The 7,500-nt window shown below is 38.9% G+C and overlaps 1 protein-coding gene across 3 annotated transcripts in view; it reads left to right on the top strand.

The window, feature by feature from the left end:
* Positions 1 to 7,500, top strand: part of LOC137988038 (uncharacterized) — a 140,145-nt gene that overhangs the window by 33,209 nt on the left and 99,436 nt on the right. The window contains exon 1 of one of the 3 annotated variants that reach the window (XM_068834102.1): positions 5,812 to 6,079. The exons of the other annotated variants lie outside the window; for them this stretch is intronic. The gene's annotated coding sequence lies outside the window, so the exon portion shown is untranslated. Of the gene's footprint in view, positions 1 to 5,811; positions 6,080 to 7,500 lie in introns of those variants that run through there. 3 annotated transcript variants of the gene reach the window in all.

Here is a 7,500-nt window from a genome sequence, read left to right as displayed (position 1 = left end):
TTTCTCGTGCCTGTCTTCTCCTTGCACTTGGCCAGTTAGACACAGTTCTTCTTTTACTTTTATCCGCTTTTGATAGAATGAACTCGACTACTGACTAAGTGCAACAGTTTAGCAGCAAAAGTAAATTAGGTAAGGCCATTTTAAGGCATTGGCGATCGATTATTCCATCTCGTTCAAATTGTACAATATGCGAGAACAAGAGAAGATGAGAGGTGTAAACACATCTACATTCCCCATGGAATTTGTGTTTTGGTCAATCAGGTGTTTTCCTTAAAATAGTCGCGCATCATGACCACGGGCTCAATTTAAGGTTGAAAATAATATCATTGGAAGAGGAGGCCCATGTGTGGTGGATGTGTTCTCTCCTCTCATCCTGTCTTGCTGTGAAGTGTCTTACAAGTGGGTTAGAATTTGACGATACGCATACGTTGTCGTCAAAACCTTGAACATGGCCATTTTCAATTTGTGCGGCATAGGAATACACAATTAATATTTATTTTTCGTGACGTTTCCATCAATAGCTAAAAAGCTGTCTTGTACACTTGTGTTGAATACCAGTCAGCTGACCAGTTAGTCGTGAACTTATTTCCTTTCGTAAATACTCTTTTTCTTTGGCCATCTCAGTTTTATCAGAAATAACACACAAAAGCGGTGACAAACATCAGATAACGCATACTTGACATTATCTTTTACTTGACGTTTCATATGCTTCTGCATAAATCTTCAACCGTATTAACCGTCACTTCTGAAGATGTATGCAGGAGCAAAAGAAACGTCGAGTAAAAGATAATTTCAAGTATGCGTATATATCTGATGTTTGTCACCGCTGTTTGTGTGTTACTTCCTTTCATTTCAATAAGACCATACGCTAGCCCAGACCCCTTCCGACACTCCTACTTGTACGGGTAAATGGGCTCCTGAATGAAGGCTCCCCTCCTGAATGGCTCCTGAATGAAGGCTCCCCTCAAGAAAGGTCAAGGACAAAAATGAATTAATCTCCCACCCCCTCGGGAAAATCAAAGAGCCAAAATCTCCAGAAATCCCCACCTATGTCCATCCGGGGTGGGGGAGTGGGGTTCCAATGACAGATGCATAACTATTAGAGCATTTCAGTTTCTGAGGAAATTTCACTTTCCTCGAATTTCACTTTTTTCAAGCAAGATTTCGACAGTTGGCTAGTAAACAGTTATCTCGACTAAAAAAAGAAGAAATCCGAACGAAGGAAGCCTTAAAAGTGAGTTCATAACTTTGAATGTTTTTTAGTTCTATCTTGTCCACAGCGCATGTATTTCGTAGAACGATACCAGCGTTGTAGCACCAGTGAAATAAGGCTTCGTAATTCAGTGTTTCAAAATTCAAAAGCAGCGATGCAAGACGCAGCCTTTACAATGGCTCTCGTGATTGGTTCAGAAAACAATGGGCACAGCAAATTATCAATAGAAACCGTGAATGAAGGCGAACATCAAAGGGCTCACTCAGTATTGGAGAGTTTAAGCAAGGACAAGGACAACGTCAACGAAACGTCACTCCAAAATAGAACTTTCTTCTGTCGTGAATATTCCACAATTATTCCATTTTGTTCACGTCGTACAATATGGGCGAACGATCTTAGATGGTTTCGAGCGGTTCTTAAGTAAACATAGAAAATGAATGGTGACTTCTTGTATGCCCACGTTGTAGTGAAAACCGTTCAACTGAACGGCTTTGGTGATTACATGTTTGGCAGAGTGCGGCAGAGAAATGCACTGAAATGTGTGGCACATGGGTATTTTTTTCCTACTTTAATCGACAATGTTCTTGCTATTCAATAGTCAAGGAAGACGTCGACGGCTACGGGAACGCCACAAAACAATAGGTTTATATTTAATGAGCAAAAACAAGAGCTCTGCACGTGCGTTTTGCATTTTAGTAAATTTCTTTGCCGCCTTCGTCCTGACAACGACGTTAATTGACTAAATTTGAGTGCAGTAGACATTAGAACCTGACGAAATATTTTAAATTTTGTCCTAAACAACCACACCGTTCATTCCAATGTTGATACACACTTTCCATTGCGAACTACTTAGGGTTATGACGAAATTATCACAATAACACGAAATAATATTTTTAGACAACGTCACGTTGACGGCGTCGGCGTCCTTGCGTAAGCTCCCTATATCGACGTCGTCTGTGGTCAAGGTCCACAACAGCGCTGTTTGCTCTCAATGTGCGTAATTTAAGGGTGTAAAAAAGAACGAAATCAACCACCGTTTTGTAGAAACCATTAGCACATAACGATGAAGTTTTTATTCTTGCCGTTCGAATCATCAGTTACGTTATACAACAGCTGTCAATCCTTTGTAACATTGAACGACTTTTATGAAAGATAAAATTTTGAAGTTTGAAGCACCTTTAAAATTAGTTATCTTCCCGTTGAGTTTAGACTTCCCTTAGCATCATTTCCTTGACGTCATACTAGAACTGAAGCAACCCGTCACGTTTCTCATTGAATTCTTTTTAAAGAAGCAAGAGACTGAAACGCGTTTTTCGACGAAAAATCGACAACCTGATACACTAAAAACTTGTAGCTTTCAGTTTAACCTAGCCTGCAGTGCAAGCGTGTTTAAGCATACTTTCTCTAATGTTTGTCCGCCATCAGTTGAATCGTTGAAGCGCGAGATAATATGCCTCAATCCTCGACCATCAATGTTATTACAGTCAAACCAGGTCAAGCGTCCCTCGAAATCTCATTAATGCATCTGTTATTTGAAAATTGAATCGATTAATTAGCTATTAATATCATGGGTGACGAGTTAGGATTTCGAGTTGAATTTTCGAGTTTGGATTTTTTTGGTGGGGTTTCCAATAAATTTTCAGTGTCTTCAGTGGTTTTACACAACATACTTTGTCAGCGGTGTTCTCATCGTCTTGAGGTCAAGATGAAGGAGAACGAGGATGGTAGATCGGTAATGAATAAAACCGCAAAACACTAACACCACTCCAACAGGAATTCTTTTGTTGACTGCATCGCAGTAGAAATCTACGAGACAGTTTACGGACAAAATAACCGATTCGTTGCAGCTGGATCACTAGTAACCATCTCGAAAAAAACAACTCTACATCCGTACTCGAAAATCCAACTCGAAATCATAACTCGAAAATCCAACTCGAAATCTAACTCTACATCCTTACTCGAAAATCCAACTCGAAATCATAACTCGAAAATCCAACTCGAAATCCTAACTCGGAAGTTAGTTTGTCTCGGGTGACAAATTGCGTTCATAAGACGAGGGTTATATTATCAAACCCGGACGCCGTTTTGGCACTGTTGGAAAAGTTGCCATGGAAACATTGTGATTTCACAGGTGAAATTATAAACTAACGCTGAAAATTCGCGCCAATGTTAAGGAGTAATTTGTCATCCATGTTATTAAAAAAGAAAACACCTATTCCTAGCATGAAATATAATTTCCTGTTGAAAGAGGGGGCAAAAGGCTTCAACTTCATTCAACATTCGCGAAAAAAATGTTGAATGGTTGTTAAAGCAAAGTTTAAACGCTTTTAAACTCATTCGGTTCCGTTTCCTGGACTTAAGATTTTTTTGGGTGTCGCGATTTTGCTGCGCATGCGTAAGATTTCTTTCCCTCGCAGAGACACTTTTCAGAGAAGGCACCCAAAGTAGGATTCGAACTCGGTATCTCCTCGCATCCCGAAACCTGTTAATTTTTAATCACGTGACAACTTACTTTGTCACCTACATTTATATTTAACAAATAGATTCAATGTAGCCTTGCGTCTGGAATAGATCACAGATGACGTCAAAATGTGGTAAGAACTAAAAAAGTGGCAGACGAGGCGATAGCCGAGTGTGTCACTGATGTTCTTACCACATTTTGACGTCTTCTGTGATAGCACGAGCATTTTTCCTCTTTTAACCAATAATATTACTGCTTTTTGACGTTGTCGTTGCCGTAGCCGTCGTCGTTTCTTAAACTCCCTAATTTGGGGACGGCTACGGCAACGACAACTGCAAAAAGCAGTAATATTATTGGTTGAAAGAGCCAAAGTGATCGTGCTGCACGTGCGGCACGCATTTTTTTAAAACATTTCTCTCCCGTACTCGTCAAAACTACTGAAATGACCAAATTTAAGATTTTGACGACAACGTGGACAAACTACAGTGAATCGTTCAGTCTCACTCTTTAATTCTAATCCGTCCGTACCAATCTTGGTTTAGGACAATTAGCCCATATTGTATAACATAAACAAGGTGGAATAATCATGAAATACTTAGAACAGCTCAAACTCATATTTTGAAGTGAAGTTTTGGTCGCTGTACGTAGCCGTCGTGGTCTCTTAAAACTCCCTATTGAACAAACGCACGGCAACATGGAATCTATTTGTTTTATATAATAAAGAATTAAAATATACAGGAAGAGGCCGTTTTATTTCAGAATCTTTCTAATGTATACATTCGAAATTAAAGAGGATAATTTCCACACTCGACAGACGCGAAAATAGCAGTGACGTAATTCTTGTCTACACAAAATAGGGCAAACTGATCGGGTTAGAGGATCACGCCAATGTCAATCACTTGTACTGGAAGAAGCAATCGCTTCGAAAGCATAATCGATCCACGTAACTGTCCACAGTTTTTGTCAGAGGAACCCGTTTTTCTCTCTCTTTCGGAAAATGAGACGAAGTAGTCTGCAGGTGTTCCGATACTGGCACTAGTTTGTAATCCGAGTCACAAAATCCTCTAGCTCACTATCACAATATTCGATATCAACTGCGTTTTTTAAACCTTGAGAAAGTATCTATGCACTTGATATTTGTTTATCTTGTGCCGGGTGCCTACTATTGTTATTCGCATGCGTTCTGCGCATCTCGAGATACTCGGATTTCCTATCGGCGATGCTTATTAACACAGGGATATTTTAGCGCCGTTCAAAACTATGCGGAGAAAGCAGAACTTTGCAAGTGCTCTTGGTATTCAAAATGAAAATTGGGTGTAACCATGCATTTTTCAGAGATAATTAAGCTTCAATTTGGTAAAGAACGCTATACATTGCTTTGTATTTTAAAGCTTTTTACGAATGTGTGGTTCCCCCAATTTTCTTTTTGGTTTTCAATAATACTTGTTAAGATCTGCTTTTCCCGCATTTTCCGGAAACCGTACAAAAGTACCTTTGAATTAGTAGGGTTGCTTTTTCTAACTGTCCATAGCCTCGGCTAGACGTCTATCCAAATGTTCATAATCTTTGGTAAAAGATCTAAACTTTCAAAACTTTAGGCAATAGATCACAGATGACGTCAAAATGTGGTAAGAACTTTCTAATGGATCATTGGTGAGAACCAATCAAAATGCGTCCATTATTAAATACATACATATATACAGTCGAACCTCGATTATCCGGACTCGTTGGGACAGTCCGGATAATCGAGGGTCCGGATAATCGAGAATATGAATATTAATGAGGAACAAAAACTGATTACATTAAGAAAGCGAAATTTAATCGTGAAACAAAACATTTGCAAATCGTTTGGAAAACAATATGGTCTACATCTTCACTGTCCGTTGTGAATACCTGTACACGTGTCGGCAAACGCCTTGTGGAAATCAGATATCTGCCGTTTACTAACGCCATATTCGGCTGACAATTTGGCTTCTTTTTCTTCTTTCTCTAATCGCAAAATTATAGCCTGTTTATCTTTTATCGAAAGAACGCATCGCTTACGCTTCAAGGACATGATGATCGTGAATAAACATTCGTGTCGTATGTAGCTTGTTAGTAACAAAGCAACTCTAAGCCAATCAGAACTCATTCGAAAGATCTGCATTAGTTACGACGTGTGCGAGCGCTGCTTTATTTTGCTTTTTGGAAGAGAAACAAACTCGCGTTTACTTTACTTTTCAACGCTGTAGGATATGGCTAGGGATCTTGATGATGACTAATAAATATTCATGACCAAATTGGGACCAGAGAAAAAGTCCGGATAATCGAGAAATCCGGATAATCGAGGTCCGGATAATCGAGGTTCGACTGTATGTGAACTTGTATCTCTTTTTTGCGAATCCATCGACGGCTTAACTTGCGAGGTTAGTGATTCATAAATATATAATATTATAAATATATAACATTAATTACAGATGCACGAAATCGAACGTAACAACTAAAATTACAGTATCATTAATTTTCTTCCCCAATGTCAACCGCTTCGCAGTTCAATTTAGTATTAGAACTCACCGATCATTGATGCTTTGTATGATCTGTGCTATCATAATGGAGATTTTACTACTTCCAGCAACATCGAATTTGACCTATCACGTTGATTCGCCACAAAATCCCATTTCCTAGAGCCATATTTTACCCCCGTGCGAGGAGCTGTAAACATATACTACAATGAAACTATAGCAACAAGATTTAGTTGAAAGAACTCTTATTAACAACTATTATTGAACGAAACACGCTGGCACGAATAACCTTTCAATTTTTCACATAAATTTGGCTATGTCGCACATTTTGTCCGTCATCATTTTACTAATTCTCTGGGCCTCTCTTACTGTTAGAAATTATTATTAATGCCAACCGCGCAAAATTTTGGTTTAGAATTTATGATAATTCATGCTGTTCTGTAACTGGTCGGAATACATAATCGCTTTTTTCCCGCTTTGTTGGGCTCGAAGTCGTGTGAAATGATTCGATTCACGTACTTTTTTTTGCGAAACGAACGAAAAAAAAAATTGTGAAATGAAAATATCAAGTTTGCCCGTCTTGAAAAGTACAAGTGTAGCGGCCGATGTTGATTTCGTCCCGGGACGAAACTGCTCACATGAAATTTATCATCATTAAATGAAAAAGAATTTCATCCCGAGAAGAAACTCATACTGCCTCATGCCAACCAACGACATTTGAGAGTGAGCCCCTTTATACAATCCTTAAAAAAGTTACGAGACATTGTCATTTTCGTTGATTGAAATGTCGACAAAAGCCCAGACTCGGGCAACTTATGAGAACTGAAAAGCGAAAGCTTCTCAGACACTTCGAATGCATGATTTGGTCACCTGCTTATTAAAACTTGCTTCTCATAAACAAACATTAATCGTTGCCGCAGAGAGTGAGCCTGAATCGATAACGACGCAGCTCTCAAGTCGGGAGAAGAATACGCTTTTCTTTGAAACGCAAGGAATTGTTGTCAAAGGTGCAAGGAATTGTCGCTATGTGCAAATGGAGGAATGAAGATGCGTGGCCTGATCTTCTGTAAGCAACAAGTTACTCGTTTATACACAGAAGATTAGATGGCAGCCTGGGTTTCTTGGAAAAACAGGATCGGGGATCGAGGATTAAGGATCAGGGATCGAGGATCGATCGCAAGCCAAACAATAGCTTTTTTTTTCAAAAATAAAACAAGAACAATAACAAGTCTGGAAATAAATTTTGTGCAATGAAATTAAGACAATAATATGATCCATAGTTTTCACTTTAAAATTTGACTCATTTTACATTTTACCATAACTGT

This window comes from Montipora foliosa, unplaced genomic scaffold, assembly GCF_036669935.1.
Source record: "Montipora foliosa isolate CH-2021 unplaced genomic scaffold, ASM3666993v2 scaffold_403, whole genome shotgun sequence".
Lineage (NCBI taxonomy): Eukaryota > Metazoa > Cnidaria > Anthozoa > Scleractinia > Acroporidae > Montipora > Montipora foliosa.
The sequence above is the reverse complement of the archived record's forward strand: the minus strand, read 5'-3'. Positions and strand labels throughout refer to the sequence as shown.